This window comes from Perna viridis, chromosome 2 (assembly GCF_037379345.1).
Source record: "Perna viridis isolate PV_CMFRI_1.1 ecotype Kerala chromosome 2, ASM3737934v1, whole genome shotgun sequence".
In the NCBI taxonomy this organism is placed as follows: domain Eukaryota; kingdom Metazoa; phylum Mollusca; class Bivalvia; order Mytilida; family Mytilidae; genus Perna; species Perna viridis.
The window spans coordinates 35,255,164-35,276,069 of NC_142446.1; positions in this window are offsets into that span (position 1 = coordinate 35,255,164).

Consider the following 20,906-nt stretch of genomic DNA (forward strand, 5'->3'; position numbering starts at 1 on the left):
TTTTTTTTTTGGGGGGGGGGTGCTAGAAGCAACAGTCGCATGCAGGGATGATGCCGCACCACTCTGACACATAATTCAGACCAGGCGTCACTCTGTTTCCTATATTCCGCAATGTTGGATCGACCATCGACCTTTTTTCACTCGACACGAACACTACCAATAGATGACCGAGATGGTTAAGGTGTATATTAAATTAGTGTCATGGTAAATTGGTCTCAAATTATCAATATAAAGCAAGAACATGAGCCATATGAAGGTTGGGGTCTCTAAGTTACTGTTGTACCAATTAAAAATTTTCAAAAATTAGAATTAATTGATACATTCGAAAGAAAGTACTATTTGTAGTTTGAATATTTGTATTATTTAATGGACAATGAATTTTCACATGAAGCGTCTGCATTCGACGTCAGTTAGAGATTGCTGTGTAGCACTATCATCCTGTACATGGACATAACAATATAGTAATGGAATTATGAACCTGCTATATGTGTGGAATTTAATTAGCATGAACGATTTTTGCCATTGTGCACATCCTATTTGGTTTTTCCATCGGAATACACGTTGGGGTATCATGCATTGTACGGTTTCTAGAGAGAGGTGCGGGGATATTACCGGATAGCCTTTTCTAGCAGTTATTCACTTTATCATTGTATTGTCCCATTGAAAGAAGTGTAAATCTTTGTATACATAGTAAAGTGTTTCAATGACGTCTTGAAATAACTTTTATTGGTCGTGCACTTTTACTTTTCAAATTGTTAGATTTTTTTATCGTCTGAAGCAATGTTCTACATATTTTTATTCAAGTACGTTTGTTCATTATTGAATAAATCTGCAATGTTTCACCGCAAATTAAAATCAAGAGCCAAATTGAATACATATTATCATCACCGGGAGCTGTGTGTCGTTAATGTTATTAGGTTGGTAAAATATAGATCAGCCTTTATTCAACTGTAATAACCAGAAATTTTGATGTTTATTGGTTGTAAAATTGTAGTTGGTAATTAACATGGCATGTAATGCTAACTTATTTTGAAGTAAAGTTTTATCAAAACAACTATAATGCTCTCATTTAGTTAAAAAAACAGAGCATTTGCACTTTTTATTTTGCGCATTCACGCACTTGAGTTTTTGCGCTTTTCAAATAATACGTACTATGTGATTACCCCTCACAAGATATGCATGTTAACCTTTATACGCATATCCTTCTGGAGCACGTGTGCTCTTACTTGCGGTTTGTTGCTTTAAATTGTCCCCAGTTTTAATATAAAATTGTATTTTAATTTAAATCAGTCGGAATGAAAATAAGAATAAATACATGTAAAACATTAAAAGGACCTGGACCATTTTCTACAGGATTCTGACCATAAGTAGGGCCAATTTAAAAAAGTATCGACTTGTCCGGAATTTTCACTGGAGTTAATAGAACAAACTCTTGTTGATGCCAAAAATGCAAATTTGTGGAAATTTGGATTAATGAAAAGTACAAAAATTTGCAACACAAATCGTTGAAAATGCATTTTTCACATTTTTTGTCTAATAGAATACTTTGAGTCGGGAATTTCCATTGGAACACATCTGCAACCATCACAGTGTATGATTTTTTTTGGTAGTGTTATTTTAGAAAAACACATTTTCTATAAGCACTAGATGGTTGGTAATGTGCTTTTAGATAAAAAAGTAACATGATTTTCGTTAAAAATACAAGACAATGAAACAGTAAACAATATGTAGCTTACTAGCTTATTACGACCTTAATCATGTAGCGTCTGCAGCCAAAGTGGTTAGAAAGTGGTCGTACTCTCTATTGGTTAAAATGCGAAGGTTTTTGGTTCGGGTTTAACCCGGGAATACATTATATGTTTCGATTTTTTGGTAAAAATGTTATTATTTAAATGCCATTGCTTACTTAAGATAATCTATTTATAATAATTTATCATAGGAAAGTTTGTCTTTTGAAAAGTTCACGTTGTTACATTTGTTTTCCAGATGTTTTCCAATCAAACAAATAACTCATCGATTCGTGACGTATTTAAACGCTTAATATCATTTACTTTTCAACGAACAAAATAACGGGAAATTTGGCCCAAGCCCTTTTAAATATGCTTCTTGATGAGAGGACTGTATCGTACATCAACTGAGAGTTCAATTTCATGATGTAAACTACATTGTACCACTGTGTAATATAAAATATAAAACTGAAACATTGCAAAATACGGATATTTGTTTTTAATTAGTTAAAGTGTTTGCATTATCTGTATAGGTTTTAGTTCATTTTGTTTATAGGGTCTATGCTTACCAACTTTTCTTTTTGACTTCCGATGTATTACTCCAAGCTGGTTTATTTCCAATTTCATAGCATTGCTGACCCGTTGACCTCACAATGATATATTCTTTCAACTATGTCATTGCTTAATAATCAATGACTGGAGTCTTCAAAAGAGTTAATCGTCAAATATTGTATACCACTGAATTTGGCTTGCTTTCAACATCCGAAATGGCACGAATGCGATCTGCTCAAAAATGGGGTGACTTTTGTCAGACTCTTGGTTTCCTTGATATAATAACTCATCTGTAACAGTGATGACCTGCATTTTCTCAAACAAATCAACTGGTTACCAGGAAGTGCGAGTAATGTTTTCAATCCACAAATTCTTTGGCTACGAACTCCTCAGCTTTTCTAGTTTTACTAAAGAGTTATTTTTTTTTAGTGTAGCGGAAAAGACTGATTACGATCTTTGGGTCACTTATGATATTAATCAGTGAAAAAGATTAGGAACCAGATTAAACAACTTGCAATGACAATCAGAACTACTCGGCCATTTCTGCTACACTGAAACATAACTATATGTATAACTAGAAAGGCTAAGAAGTTCCGATTACTGGCGATAACTACATAGATCATAAACATTATAAAGGCCCCGATATATATATATATATATATATATATATATATATATATATATATATATATATATATATATATATATATATATATATATATATATATATATATATATCCACTTGTGGGTCCGGGTGTCAAACGAATAGGCCCGCAGCAGCGCTAAGCTTGTCGTAAAAGACTGCTAAATAGTGCTCAGAACCTTGTCGGGGCTAGGGCCCTCTGCCCACAGAGCAACTTGGTTGTGTGGCCCAGGTGGTGGAATGAGATACCCGTGGTGTGATACATGCTGGGGTCGTCAGACCATAATATGGAAACCCTGGCCGCAAACCATAGCGGTGCATCGTGTTGGGAAAGAAGCCACGATCCTCGCACGTTAAAGAACCCTGCTGTGGTATTCAATAGTAGTAGAAACCTTTGCGTTCGGCTGCAGAGGCTAAATTGCCAGACCTGACCCACCTCTCCTTATTTCAAGTGGCAGTCAACATTGGTTGATCCTACTATCCTTGTATGCCATCCCATTTTTCTTTTCATTTTATCACCCATCATCGCCTGGATAAAGCTGAAATATTGGTGCTCGGGCGTTAAACCCCAACAATCAATCGATCAATCCTCCTAAAAAAAAACAACATACTTTGTTATCGTTTCTGTGAGTACATTATTTTTTGTGTTTGACATTTCAAGGGTTGTTAAATAGTAAGTACTAGGTATGCTTTTCCTTGAGATATGTGTCTGTAATTAGAGTGTTAATTGCAATGGGGCGACAATAAGTACGCTGATATACTAAACTACAAACAATACAGTTGATATTCTTACAAAAGTAATAAATGTAGGCAGGCATTCAAAGTTGAAGACATATTTTCACACCATTGAATCTGTGTTACAGATTTGTTCTATTAATCATCATTCTCGCATTAAAACTAAAACTGCTGTGCTAATTGTTAGGTGTTTATTTTCTGATTTGTGACCAGCATATAGTTTATTCACAGTAAACCTGAATATTTTCCCATTAAATGTAATTTTTCAAACTATCAAAAATATAGAAACATCAATAGCTGTCATTGACACCTAGACTTCATAAATGCAAGAGTACAATTTTGTCTTGAACTCATTGCCCGAAATATTTTGCTTAAATTGAAATCAAGTTCTTTGATAAATGTCACAAAAAATAGTGTGAACACACGGGCATGATGACTGGTCGATATTCCCGTAAAGCGGGCGAGAAGGGAACTTTTGAACAGTTGTTTTTGTCTGTAAGTTTTCACGATAAGATCACACAACTTGCCTGTTTAATGTTGCTTAATGGTGCTTTGCTGTAGAGAATTAGTAACCAGTTATTTAAAGATATTTTTTATAGTAAGCGTGACTTAGCGATAAAATTGGTACCATGCTGTTCATTGCTCTTAAGTTAAATCAATGTAGTTTATTACAAACGTTTGCGTGTTTTTCTTTGGTGTGTTAATTTCTAAATAACAATTACTCTGTCTTAATAATCGACGTATATGGTAAAGAGTTAACATTTGTTCGCAAACATGCTGAGACCGGTTTGACATATAACTGTACTACCGTTAATAAACATTTACACGTGTATCATGGTATGATTTTGTTTAACAATTTATTTTTCTAAGCCACTTTTTAACTTAAATGTTTACACCATACGTTGTTTGATTCTTACTCATAAAACTTACTTATTACGTTCCGGTAAACGCCATCTAAGTTCAGATGATTTTTAATCATACAACATTTGATTTTAAGATAAATTAATCCGAGTTGTCGTCAAAAATATTCATATCTTTACACAAACAGATTTTGCTGTAAGTCAGTTTGGGATATCAGAGGTGGTTTCAAAAATGATGATGTCAACAAATATAAAGCGATTCATATCTTTGCTCAACAAATTGTGCTAAAAAAATTCGATCAAATTATATCTTATATATTACTATTGTATCATTTCAACTCTTTTACTAGTCAAGTATGATCCTTATACAGCATTTATAGAAAAGAAACAGCAAAGTAACAATTAATGTGGACTCCACAATATATCAAGGCTATCGCAGCTGTAATATCAAAATATAAAGTTCCCCCGCATTAGTTTGTTTGTTTGTTTGTTTGTTGGGGTTTAACGTCCGAGCAGCAATATTTCAGCTATATTCAGACAATGAACATGAAATGGATGATAAAATGTACATGAAATGAAAAAAAGAAAGGATGGGTCACAAGGATAATAGGGTCGACAAATTTTGATTGCCACTGGAAAAAGGGGGGATGGGTAAGGTCGGGCAATTAAGCCTCCTGTGGCGGAGCGCAAAGGTTCCTACTCCTATCGAATACCACAGCAGGGTTCTTTAACGTGCGAGGAACGTGGCATCTTTCCCAACACGGTGCACCACTATGGATTGCGGTCAGGTTTTCCGTATTATAGCCTGACAACCCCAGCATGTAACACGCCAGGGGTACCCCATTCCACCACCTGGGGCACACATCCCAGTTGCTCTGTGGGCAGAGCGCCTAGCCCCCGGCTAGGTTTCTGAGCACTGTTTAGTCGCCTTTTACGACAAGCTTAGCGCTGCTGCAGGTTTATTCTTTTAACATCCGGACCTGCACGGGGCCCCCGCATTAGAAGCCCGGACATAGTTATTCGTATTGTACAAAATACTGTCACAATCATTCAACACTACACGCAGCTAAACATGTCTGTCCCAAAATAAATTAAGCAAGAAAACATTTAACCATAATGTGAAAGTATTTCAAATATTGTACCGGATGTATGGTGTCACATCGACGGAAATCAAAATCACAATTAACGTTCAATATGCTGGTTGCTAATTGAATTAATTTGGTGTTGTTGGCGTGCATCTTATTTATATCGGATATCTTTGATATAATAAACGGATACACAATCCTATTTCATAACTGTTAAATATTAATATTTCCAATGCATAACATCCGAAACAAGTTAACTAAAATTTCGTCATTAAACGCTATATGATGACAGTTTTTCTGTGCTGTGAATATAAATGTACATCTATGCGCGTGAACAGTCATTGTTGTTATGTTAAATTTTAAATGGTAAAAAGTGGAATTATAATGATCCATGTATATGTTTGCCTACGTGCCAAAATAAAAGTGCAGCAGCTTAGGTTTACAGAAACAGTATAGGTAATAAACAGTGAAATTCACTAATTTTAAAAACTTTCGTGTATAAATACTACAATATATCGCTGAAATATTGATGCTCGGGCGTTAAACTCCAACAAGCAATAAACCAATCTTTCTTAATACAAGACAACATTGATAATTTACATGTTTGAAGGTATTACGTTCAGTACATTTAACTTTTTAATCTTGTATAAGACAGCATACCTGTTTTTTTTTAAGGAAATATGCACTTTTTAAAACCAGATATTGATTGATATAAATTGATGAACATACAGCTAACAACCGAATTGATAACACACTTTTATTATATAGAAACCTGATTTAACGAATATTCCATGTGTAATGAATTTTTTGATAATTTATATGGGAAATACATTAGGTAATGTCACTCTCGCATTAACTGTCTCCAAAACATCGAAACACAAAAATATTTCTGCTTATCGCAAAATTTGAAATTCATGGTTAAAATTGCGATATTAAATGGTTAGATTCTGAGTATATTCTTCAATTTCCATTATAATTGCGCTACAAAAACTGTGAAAATAGAAAAACAAAAGTAATAAATAAAAACAAGAAAAAAAGCTAGGTCTGTTAAAATTCTTTGAACAAAAACATGTGAAGTGAACAACATACATAAAGTTCGAGTTCTTTCAGTACGAATTGTTTTTTAAACCTAACCTAACAAACGTTATTAATTACAAATGTACGAAAGCACCTTAAAAGCGAACTTCTTCATCAGCTTCGTTCATAATTTTTGCACATTTGATTTATCTAAGACTTCTACTTAATACTCAACAGTGTTATTTTGATGTTGTATATTTCATCGTTTGTACATAGACATCATGACTCTCGTTTATATATTTAAATACAGATTTATGTTCCTATGTATTGTATCAATCTATTTCGCAGATTATTTAACTCTGATGGCATGTTTTACGTATAACACTTACATGTTGAAAACGAAGACGCCCAGTGGACATTTTTGCTTTCGTATAAATAATTAATTATATACCTACTTGCAAAGCTATATTTGCTTTTAATAAACACAGAATGTTTTAATTTTGGTGGTGTCATGAATGTTTAATTTTAAGAGTTTGTAGATTTACACACACACATTAAATAAATAATACACTGATTAAGCAAATAGTAGCATGCACTTAAGTGAAGAATATATACGTATAAGTTATAATGGTTTGTTCCAAAACCAATGTCCGTAAATAGTGTAATAGCATAAACTTTATATAACATTTTACAATCATAAAAACGTACATTTCTTTACAGTTAATCTACTGCGCAGAAAGTAAAACAGAGCGGACAAATATGTAGGAAATTATGATGCAGTTAAAGGTTTGCAGAAGAGACTGGTAACTGTATAGCAGACCGATTTAAATAGCCGAGTTTTGATAATAATATTGGTCCAAATATAAAACATGCAATTCATAACAAACTAATTTTTTTGTAATACAATTGTGTTCTATATGCGGATTCCAAAATATGAATGATCTTTTTGTGTTGATCTTACTTTGTTTTTATTTTATGACAATGTCAATAAGTTTGTTGATCTCCAACACTAGTCATAGAGTTATCTTGCTTTTCTGACAGAATTATCCATCTAGTTTCCTTTCATAGTTGATCCATTTGATCATATTTTACTGATACCGATAAAAAGATAAATGTCAACAGATTTAATAAATCTATCATCTTTTTGATGAAATCAAGGTCTGTTTTAGACTTACTCATCATGTAAACTTCCTAGGTTCAAATCTATGGACACATGAAGGTGAAGCGTATTAGGGCCATTCTTTTTTTTCTAATTGTCGACTGGTCTGACACTCATTCGTCCGACGTTCATAGGAAATTCCAAGATTAAAATTGATAATTCCAAGATTGAAGTCGGCAATTTGAAAAAAAAAAATAAATAAAAAAGATGGCCCTAATAGGCTTCCGTTAAAGCCCATTAGAGTCACTGTTCTTATTTAATTTTTGAATTGTCGACTTTCAAGTTGGAATTTTCGACTTATTGTTGGAATAACTAACTTTAACGTTGGAATTTTCGAATTTATGTTGGACTTACCAACTATAATGTTGGTATTACCAACTTAAATGTTGAAAGTACTGATTTTAAAGTCGGAATTTCTAACATTGATGTTATAATTTCCAACATTAGAGTTGAAAATTCAAACATTGAAGTCAACAAAAAGAAACTATAAAAAGTTGAAAATTCAAACATTAAAGTAGACAAAAAACTTGGATTTTCCAACATTAAAGTAGACAAAAAAATTGGATTTTCCAACATTAAAGAAGACAAAAAACTTGGATTTTCCAACATTAAAGTCGATAATTCCAACGTTAAAGTTGGAAATTGCACAATCAAACTTTAAAGTTAAAATTTCCCACATTAAAATAAAGAAAACAATGAAGTTGAAGTTGGAAATTCCAACATTAAAATTGATATTCTAACTTTGAAGTTCGAAATTCCAACATTAAAATTGATATTCTAACTTTGAAGTTGGAAATTCCAGCATTAAATCTGTGCAAAGACTTATTTCTTTAAAATGCAACTAAAGGAGAATAATAAAAGGAGTATGTAATAAGCATTTCAGCTACGTTTTCAGTAAAAGGACGTAAATAACATGAACAAGGAATAATCCTGATTGGTCCAGAATCTGAAGTAGGCTGTTCAAAGAACATTTTATTGTATTGGGGTGTGATCAGTAGCTAGTTGTCTTAGGTGTCTTAGGTGTCTTGGGAATTGAACATTCTGTCGTGATTGGATATAACTAATTACTAGTCGTATGAAGTTGACTGATATAAGAACATCCTATTGAGACAAGATGTGACCAGTAACTACTTGTCTAAGGTTTACTGTTACGGGAACATTCAATTGAGACCAATAACTGACGTCTGAAACTGCATGGGTAGTACAGAAACTCCCATTATGAATTATTGTAACCAATTTTTAAGTTTGTAGTTCCATAATTTGTCGTTTACGATGGAATTATTCCCTTAATCATCATCATAAATCAATCAATTTTGTGACAATTATTTTAAATGATCTGATCGAATGAAAATTAATTTCTAAGCACCAAAACGTCAAAGTAATCTTAATGAGCCATAACAGCAGCTTCTTACCGCTAAAAGATGATTAGCGCAAGGGCATTGTTCATAATTATCACAATTGTCGACGCCTTATTACTAATTGATTTCAAAGTTACAACTTTGTTCTACAAAGGCATTTGTTTTTGTTATTTAGTACGCATTTACTGCACATAGGAAAAATATCTGAGCATTTGTAGATACATTTAGCCTCCTTAATCAACGGCAATGGCAATTTGTATGCAACCTATTAACATGGATATAAAATTTGATGAAATAGCGAGCGCAGATTGTTATAAGTTATACCAACAATTACCTATTTTTTTCGTGAAATAAATATATATTGTTGGTATATTTTTAGACAAATAAAAAAAAATATTTTGTTTTTTTTTGTTTTGGGGAAAAGGCGATAAATGTATTTGCCAGGCTGGTTATAATGAATATTGCTTAGTCGGTCAAATACAAATTATGCCAATCGTTTAAAGTATCAGTTTTATAGAGGTCAGACAAGAGGTGATTCATGTTTGTCGTAAACCCTACAAATTCACCTTAATTTCTTATTGCAAGTCTGCTTGTCAAAAGAATGTCGTAAAAGGCAACAATATAGTGCCCAGAACCAGTTACCCTGGCCTGAGGCGAGGGCGCTCTGCGCACAAAGCATCTGGATTGTGTGCCTTAGGGGATGGAATGGATAACCCCTGGCATGATATATGCTGGGGTCGCCAGGCTATAATACGGAAAACCTGACAGCAGACCATAGTGACGTAACGGGTTGGGAAAGATGCCACGTCCCTCGCTGTGGTATTCGATCGGAGTAGGAACCTTTCCACTCCGCCTCAGGAGGATAAATTGCCCGAACATACCTTTCTCCTTATTTCCAGTGGCAATCAAAATTCGTCGACTATTTTCCTTGTGTCCCATCCAATTTATTTTAATTTGATCATGTAATTATAACATCCATTTCATGTTCATCGCCTGCATATAGCTGATCTATTGCTGCTTGAGCGTTAAACACCAAAAATCTATCATATTCAGAATCAGTGCTAAATCACACAGCCAGTCTTACCTTTTTTCATTCTGTTATTGCATTTTTGTATGGACATTATATATTTTTGTACATGGAATTCACGCTTTGCAAGAGTTATCTTCCTTGATTCAGCTGATTTTAGTAGGAGATGAATTTGTGATTTTCTAAAAATATAGATCTCTATGCAGTAAAAATATGGCATATGTAAATCGGAAAAGCATACATGACGGTCACGCCTCTCTCTCTCTCTTTCTCTCTCTCTCTCTCTCTCTCTCTCTCTCTCTCTCTCTCTCTCTCTCTCTGTATATATATATATAATGATGCATGTCACAACAAATTAATATTATACAACGTCTCAGAATGTGACGACTCTATTCGCTACACTGCTCCATCAGATCAAATCGATACAGGGAAAATACCATACATCGTGTACTAAGTTACAGCCCTAGATTAATCCTACGAGGAGGAATGACCCGGCCAGCGAAAGCTACATTTTTATATAGCCTAGCTGGCCGAGTGGTCTAGGGCGCTGGACTTAGTGCAGTCGGTGTTGCCATAGATGTCACAGCGCTACGAGTTCGAGTCACGTGGAGGGAACGGCCAAAAATTTGCTTCGCAAATTTGACAGTTCTAACATCGTTTGGAATTTTTCAGACCCTTCTATATATATATATATATATAAATACTATATACCTTCTCCAGTGCCGATGTGGTATGCATGTACGTTGGCGAAACAGAACAACCTTTCAACAGGCGTATGAATGGTCATCGCAGTGACTATAAATGCACAAATTACAAACAATTTCTCCAGATGGAATAAACGAGAAAAAATAATTCATTTTAGGTCTTGGTCTAAGGCTAGTACAGCACTACATGATATACATCAATACGCCGTACTACTATATTTTGACTTTTTTAATTGTTTTCCACAGTTAATTTTTACTTTGTATTTTGATAAAAAGACCCCCTTTGTTATTTTCATTCATGCTCCTTACCATTTGCTTATGTATGCCTTTGATTAAGGTACAATCATCCACAGCGTACGTGATTCAGCTTCTGAATCTGTTTTGATCTTGAACTTTGTGAGTTTTATACTCGTAAAGTTTTGTGAGTTTTATGCTCATAAAGTTTTGTGAGTTTTATGCTCATAAAGTTTAATGAGTTTTATGCTGAAAAAGGACACTAGTTATCCAAAATATTCAATGTAAATTTTACCATCTTCTGGTGATGTTAAACATATTTATATATATAAACGTCTCAGAATGTTACCACTCTATTCGGATCAAACTGATAAAGGGAAGATATGTAAACGTGTAGAAAGGTCTAAAAAATTCCCAACGATGTTAGAACTGTCAAATTTGCGATGCAAATCTTTGGTCGTACCCTCCACGGGACTCGAACTCGTACCGCTGTCACATCTATGGCAACACGGCCTGCACTCGAGTCCCGCGGAGGGAACGACCAAAAATTTGATCTTTCCTATATCTATTCGATCTGATGGAGCAGTGTAGCGAATAGAGTCGTCACATTCTGAGACGTTTGTATAATATTGATTTGTTGTGACATGTGTACATAATTGTCCCGTACTACCATACATCGTGTACTAAGTTACAGCCCTAGATTAATCCCACGAGGAGGAATGACCCGCCAGCGAAAGCTATATTTTTATATAGCCTAGCTGGCCGAGTGGTCTAGGGCGCTGGACTTAGTGCAGACGGTGTTGCCACAGCGGTACGAGTTCGAGTCCCGCGGAGGGAACGACCGAAAATTTGCAAATTTGCATCAGTTCTAACATCGTTGGGAATTTTTTCAGACCTTTATATATATATATCTTTGTTTGATGAAGTATTATATGTAAATAAAATTAGGTATCGAAAATAGAACTGACGTGTCAGTAAGAAATTATAGCTTGATAAATGACCTATTATACAAAATTGTTTCTCTTAACGTAGTGGTCAAACAATAAAAATCATACAATAAAAAATTTATCTATCCATTTCGTACGAATTTGTAATATATTATAGAGCTTTTTATCACGCGTCATTACATACTGCAATATTTGAAGAATAAAATACTATAATGTACTGCGCTTGTATCATTTTGAATAGTTTTTGTGTCCTGATTTTACAAAGTTTTCCCAATTGCAAAGATTTATAGCTTTTTGCTTTAATTGACTACAAATCGTGGCACCATTTTCATCCATTGATGAATATGACATAAAAAAACTATACAAATTGTTTTTGTAAGATGATTTACTCAAATTTTACATTAAAGGACTCATAATACATGACTAAGTATCATTTATTGTTTTGCACTTATTTTTATTGTTTCTATATACAATATATTTCATATTAATGTATTTGTTCTGTTTGCCTCATAACAGTAAAAGTATCGTTATTGTGATACAGCTACAATATCTAGCAAAAAAATAAATAAATACTGACTTTGTAAAAGTAACCACGGGAACCAGGATTCCAGCAAATCAAAAGAATCTATTCCGGGGACGAGTACCAGACATGGAAAACAGACACAAATACCAAAAGATACAAAATTACCAAATACGTACAAAGCATCAAAAGTAAATGAGCAACTCAAATGAGTTAATTGAATGTCAAACTTGAGAAAAAAAAAACGTGCATGGGAGACATATAGACTTGAGAACGTTGAATCCAAAAGAATTTTTAGAAATATCAAATAAGCATATTAGAAATTACCTGTATAGATATATATTATTTTTGTGTTAGTTTATTACTGTTATTACTGTTCAGTAACTGTTATCGACTAAAGTTGCATTAATAATTTCAAACAAAAACAAACTTTACACGGATGTAAATGCCGCCTCTATACCAAACTGAGAATAAACGAGCCATAGAAATGATGGCAACAGGAATGACTTAAACAAAGGCTTCGAATAATTTAAAGCTTTCAGAAATGATTTTTGCAAATCTTTTAAAAGACTCGTTGCAGAGATACTGACGTGACAAATCATAATTTTTTTAGTGGTAAGCCTTCTTGTATGGTAAATCAGCGTAACAGGAAGTTGATATCGCACTGCATTCGGAGTAGCGTACAACGTATGCCTGGTCAATATCAAGCCATATTCTACATTCTAAATCAAACTGTTTGGAGTGGGGTTAATTATGACGACATCTGACGGATAGACGGAACCTATTCTCAGTATCACTGCAGGCCCAAGGTGAGGTGCAACGTCAATGGAATCAGGTATGCGTTAGAGGGTATAGGCTATTGCACTAGCAATATATTTTTCTCATTAATAAAATTCATTGAAATGAAGAAATGACAGAGCCATTGTATTAAGAAAGCGTAGTGAACGGAAACAGTTATTTTTGGTGATTATTTGTGGATTTAGGCGAAGGTATCTACCAAACGGAAATAAGCTTTTAATCGTTGATGCAGATGAAGGTAAAGGGACAAACTGTGGAGTTGTTGTCTCTTTGACATATTCTCCATATTCATTATTGTTATAATTTTAACAGGACAAAAACCGTTGTCATGTGGCTCATATTTCAATGAACTTGTTGGAGTATAATCACATACTTGAGTTCCAATAGAGAGCAATACCGGAAATAGCCCATATTCACCGGAAATCATCGCCTAGCTTAAGTACATACTTTTGAGGAAATGGAATATCTCTCAAGTCATGAATGCAAGAGGTGTTCATGCACAGTATTGACTTGTAAACTTTAATTTTGTGCTTGCCCTATTAAAAATAGTTTACAAAATAACATTGTTGTTTTCAAAAGAGATATTTGTTATCAAGTATTAGGTTATCAAACATGAAAAAAAAACATGAAAAACAATCCTAAACAAATTCTTATATTTGGCATTAGAACACACTGAAACCAAATATACTCTAGTTTTTTATTCGATTGATTTAATTCCAAAATATTTTATCCCCTTGTTCTGCTTTCATTGTGTTGTTAATTATTTAGTTTTATGTCGTTTACAACAAATATATTTCAGTACACTTCTGGGCACTTTTTGATTACATTTTGAGCGGCGCTTTTCATTACATAATTTCATTTTTTTTATCATTTTATGACCGTCATTTCCCTCTCGTAAACTTAAATCAATTCAATATTTATATGAACATGAAGGCGTATCCATGTCGAAATGAGATAAGAATGATTTGATCATACATGTTAAGTCATTTTGTTGTTTTTTTATACCATTTTTGAAAATACTTTGAATTTTCAAAGCAAGAATAAAGAGTCAAAGTGTTCAGATTTGGGAATCGTTTAAATGTTAACTGTTTTCATTCGGAGTTTCAGAGAGATATCAATAGAAGCCATAAAAGCTATATATTGAATGTTACACAATTTTTGGATTTTTTTTAAATGTCAAAGGTACCCGATTACATATAGCTTTTATTTTTAAAGTACTGTTAAAGGCCTAGAAACAAAGCAATTAACAATAAATGAAAAAAAGTATTTTAATATTGGTTTTCCTTTGTAATCGATGCTTACATCTGTTACGATGTTGCAAGCGGATTACGATCGACTTTTTTGTATTACGTATTATGTATTTATTCATATTATATATTGGACACAATAAAACAAAAATAAATTAAAAAAATAACAACAAAAAAAAAAGAACAAAACAAACAAAAACAAACAAAACAAAAACAACAAAAAAAAAAAAACAAAAAAAAACAAGCGATAGTGCATGAAAATATATTCTAATATGACATGCTTCAAAGCTCTTTAGACCACAGTCGTGGTAATAAAAATGATAACTATAGGACAACGTCATAGACAGTCTGTTCAATTGAAGAAACCAATTATATTAGAACCGAAATAAATCCAGGAAACTCCATTTTATTATTGTTTTACCAAGGGCTGGCTTCTTATGTCGTTCTTTAAAACATTGCGACATAAATGGCCAATCGATGGTAAAACAATAAAGTTGGTTTCCGAGATTTGTTTCTTAATCATTATATTTATTCACCACAGTTGCATGTTTATTTCATATTTTTTATAAAAAGTTAACACCCTTATTTATTTTAATCAAATATCACACGGTAATATACATGATGTGTATTTAAGAAAACAGCCGATTTTTAACAAAGGAAACATACCATATTAAACATGCGAAAATATACTTAGTTAATCCTCAGTCTGTTATTTTTTTTAGGTATGATAATGTGAAAAAAAATAGACATGCTACAAAACATAGCAAAAAACATAGTTTTAGCAGCCTAATCATGAAATTTTCATTGTAAGTGATTTATTGATTTTCAATTATTTGGAATAATTGAGAAAAAAAAATAAAATAAAATAAAATGACAAATATTTTCACCGTTTCCATAGCAATGACTACTTCTTAGCAACCACCACCAATTTTTGGCCTAAAATTGTCACAACTTGAATTTAATTTTTTTACATCTAATGGTGGAAATATTTAAATTATATGTTATAAATATGTTATTAAATATGTCTTAAGTAAAACAATATATAATAAATATAATATAATCTTACTGGTTTTAATCTAGTTACCATAGTAATGAAAATTCCTATTTTTTGACTTTTTGAAATATATGAAAATAGGCTATGTTAAGACCCGTTTTGCCAAGAAAAGGAAGAAGATATTATCCAAATATATGCATGGTTGTGTAGCGAGATCTCTCCGCTGAAACATATCAAAAATACAAATATGTAACCTATCTAGATCCGAAACTACTCCAATAAAGACATTTTTCTTCTTAACACTTTTCATATTAAAATTTGTCCAGACCAATTTTTTTCTTTTGTCTTTTGCTTTTTGGTATGTGGGCGTGCAAAGCATTTTGTTCCAAAGTATGTGACCTTTCAACTTGACCTTTGACCACATGGTCAAATAACATACAAAATCTTGGCTTAAGATAAACTTGTGGACTTTTTTTATCATAGGCTAATTTAGATTCATCCTTTTGAGACTCTTTGTTTGAGGTCAATGGGTACATGCTACAGCGACGTGACAGGACCGAACATGGAGAAAGTCTAGCCTTTTTCTTGAGGGTAGATAGTCTAGAGCGCAGGAGCCGGGACATTGAATGTATGACTATAGAAAATATTGTATATTAAATCACTATTGACATAATTAAATGGTTAATCTATACCATCTATAGGCAACCATCTATGTCAAATGATATATTTAGTACAAATATGAATATTTCTCTCGATGAAGGCTCAAAATTTATTGGTTATATGGTTATTGGAGATCATAATATGATTAATCAATTTCTGGAAAATCAACGTCTCTTGATAATTTATGTGATATTTGTGATCCACGAATCAATAAAACATTAAATTTCAATAGTGGTATCTACTCTTATAAAAGTAAAACTCCAATTTATGAAAATGTCAAACTGCAATACAGGAGTTTTAAAGATGTTGATGTTGACAAATATGTTTGTGATCTTGATAAAGTACTAAATTTTATTAACGAATGTATACAAAATGAAGCAGAGATATCCTCGCAAAGAATCAATCCCATATATGAACAAAGAACTGAGGATGCCATTTATATAAAGTAAATGCTACGAAACAAATTTTAAAAATGTAGGTCTGGCAGGACATGTGAGAATTACTGAAAACAAAGATAAAAAAATATTTATGAATAGAAAGATGTTTGTGATACTTTTAATACTTCTTTCTAAATGTTGCAAATGAAATTTTTAACGATGTTGTTTTTGATGAGGACAGTTATCCTAGCATACACAAAATTAAATCTATGGGGCATCGGGATGCATGTCTGGAGTTCAAGTGAAAAGATGTTGACAATGTTCCCGACTTAAAAACATTATACATCGTTGTTTTTCCAAATAAGATGGTACACCTAGATACAAATATATAGTTCTTGGTAGAGATTCCTCATACTTTGTAAGAAATAATTCCAAATAATATTCCAAATATACAGAGAAGATGTTTACAAAATGCTGGAATTTTTTATCGACAACATATTTGTCCAGTGTGGTGGACGTGTCTTTCAACAAACGGTCGGCATTCCAATGTGAACAAATTGTGCTCCTTTACTTGCTGACCTATTCCTTCACTCTTATGAGGCTGACTTTATAGCTGATCTGATCAGAAAGAAAAAAAATCGTTTGGCTAGATCCTTCAATCTCAGTTTCCGCTATATAGATGACGTATTATCTTTAAACAATCCTAATTTCGGGGATTAGATACATCGCATCTACCCAAAAGAACTTGAGATAAAGGATACTACAGTCACTGTGAAGTCAGCCTCATATCTTGACCTACACTTAGAAATCGATGGTAAAGGAAAACTATTGACCAAACTTTGACTTTTCATTCAGAATTGTTAACTTTCCTTTCATCTGTGGCAACATCCCTTCGAATCCTGTGTATGGAGTGTTCATATCACAACTCATACGTTATGCCAGATCTTGCCGAAACTATGCCGACCTTTTTGTTTCGCGCTACAACTCTAACAAATAGGCTTCTGGAACAGAGTTATGTTGCTACAAGATTGAAGTCATCACTACAGAAGTTTTATGGTCGTCATCATGAACTCGTGGATCGTTATGGTGTATCCATCAGCACCATGCAAACTGATGTATTCAACGGGTCATAGTTTTCCTTTCCTCGTTTGTCTACCCCGGACTTGACTTTTTATGAGGAAATCGGCGAGCGTTTCTAGTAAAGCAGAGGACGCTTACCCTACCTGTGCACCTTGTTCATGCTCCCAGTTTTTAGTGGAGTCCGAGTTGCTCATTTACTTTTGTTACTTTGTATGTATGATTTTAGTTACTTTATGTTCTTTGTTGTGAATGTCTGTTTTCCATGTCTGGTCTTTGTTCCTGGATTACATTCTCTTGATTACCCTATAGCCTTGGTTCCCTTGATTACTCTTAGTGCTTAATAAAATTAATATTAAGAAAGCTAAGTGTTGATAATATATCATCTAAGCGTCTACGTGCTAGGGCTCCTGCTCTCTCTTAACAAAAAATTTACATCTTTGATAAATAATACTATTTGTTATAGTAATTTTCCAAACAGGTTTAAAGCAGAACAGATTATACCTTTATATACAAAAGTTATCAACTGGACAAAAATACCGTCCTGTCAGTATTACCAAAGTCATATGAAGTCTGATTAATTGACAAAACATTTTTCATTCTTCTTTAGGTGCTTTTAGAAAAGAGAATGGTTGTCAGACCATTTTGCTGAAGCTCCTTGATTACATTATTTTGATTACTGCTATAACCTTGGTTCCCTTGGTTACTTGGAAATCCGCATTTGATAAAAGCCAGTATGTGGCAGCTATACTAATGGACCTTTCGGAAGCTTTTGATTGTTTGCCACATGCTTATATACTTTTAAGTACACTCTCTGCTTACGACTTTTCATCTAAATCTGTGATATTACTGGAAAACTATTTAACAGGTCGTTAGCAACAAATCAAACTGCAGGGAGTAGTTAGTGACTGGGCTGACATCGTTAAGTGTTTGCCTCAAAGTCCTGTAGAAGGTCCCTTGCTTTTTAACATATTAATAAATGATATATTTTTTTTTATTGAACAGGGTACTTTATATAAATATGATGATAATAACTCCTTGTATTATACTGATAATGACTCTAATAATTTAATGTAATTTTAAAAAAAATTTTATACGGAGCTATATTGATAGAATGGTTTAAAATAAACTCTATGCAGGCCATCTCTGAAAAATTACAGGCTATTGCTATTGATAATAAAACTCATGATATGAAGCCTGTTTTTACATGTAATATTGATTCAGATGTAATAACCTGTCATGATGTTGTCAAATAACTGGGGATCGATATAGACTATCAATTGAATTTCAATTGAAATATTAAAAGTATATATCGAAAGGCCTCACAGCAACTAAGTATGAATAAACCAAACATGGGAAATCTACAACTACATATTTCATCTCGTAGTGGCACATTAGAATCAGTTACTATATGGACAATGTGAACTACTTTTATTCAAGATAGTTCATGTTTATAAGAGCAGTCAAGGTAACCAAGATTCTAGCGCTGGAATTCTAACAAATAGGCTTCTGGAACAGGGTTATGTTGCTACAAGATTGAAGTCACTACAGAAATTAATTTTATGGTCGTCATCATGAACTCGTAGTTTTAGTGGAGTCCGAGTTGCTCATTTGCTTTTGTTACTTTGAATTTATGATTTTAGTTACTTGATGTTCTTTGTTGTGTATGTTTTCCATGTCTGATGTTTAACCCTGGATTGCACTCTTTTGATTACCGCTATAACCTTGGCTTCCTTTATTTTGTTTGGACAAATTTCCATCATTAGACATACACAAATTATGTTCAAATTGTGACATTTTTGTGAATTTTAGGCCCAAAATTGGTGGTTGTTAAGAAGTGGTTTTGACTATAGAAACGATGATAATATTTATCATTTTTATTTATTTTTTAATTTGTTTTCCACTATATCTAACAAATTGAAAGTCAGTTTGGTTCAAATATCTGACATCAATAAATCACCCACTGCATGATTCATAGGCGGACTGATACTTATCCAAAATAATAAACAAAAATGTTTCCTTACTTTAAATAGGTTAAGGTTTGTATATGTTGATGGATGAGTATGGCGATAATGGGATAAACATTTTCACAATATGGTCCCAATTAATAGACATCTTGACAGTTAATCACTATGAAGGCGGCTGGCGAACTTTATTTTTTTTTTTTTTTGGTGTGCAATTAAAAATCGAATCAAAACATGCTGAAACAAGAATATTGTAAATGGTGAAAAAATGTAAAAAAAGATAAAATAAAAGTACCTCTTTTGCAGCTTTATTTGTACGTGTGCCAAACACAAATAATGAAGATCAGATTTATATAATTTTTATTCATTGGAATAACTAAACCAATGGCAGTAATTGCAAATTGAAAATACAACTCCTTCAAAGGCTATTTTAAATTCAAATTCAATCAAGATTAAACTGGACCTTTCAGAATAAAATGATCACTAAATGCGAAAATGTGTTGCCAGATATTTATATTGTATGCCTCCTACTCCTATTAAGTCAAGCGATATTAAAAACTGAATTAAAACTTAAGCACTTGTGGCACCCTATCTAAAGTTTTTAAAGGGTTATGTTACTTCCACTTACCGATCAAACAACTTCACTTGTAATTCTGTTGCATTGAAAAAGTTAGTATGTCAACTTACATTATGTTCAACTTTTAACCGACAAATTACCGAATTGAATAAAAAATCCTATATTTTCTAAATAAGTTGAAAATAAATTACTTTTATACTGAATGTCAGTTTGAAACCATGCATTTTCAACAATAATAATCCTTCTATTTCTATGTATGTGATTATGTGATGTGTAAATCACATGTTATCGCGATATTGATGTGTGTTTGTTTGTTTGTTGGGGTTTAACGTCCGAGCAGCAATATTTCAGCTATATTCAGACGATGAACATGAAATTGACGATAAAATGAACATGAAAGGATGATGAAATGAAAAAGGGATGGGACACAAGGACAATGGGGTCGACAAATTTTGATGGCACTGGAAATAGGGAGAGGCGAGTAGGATCGGGCAATTTAGGATCCTGTGGCGGAGCCCTATGATTCCTACTCCGGGAGAATACCACAGTAGGGTTCTTTAACGTGCGAGGAACGTGGCATCTTTCCCAACACGGTGCACCACTATGGTTTGCGGTCAGGTTTTCCGTATTATAGCCTGACAACC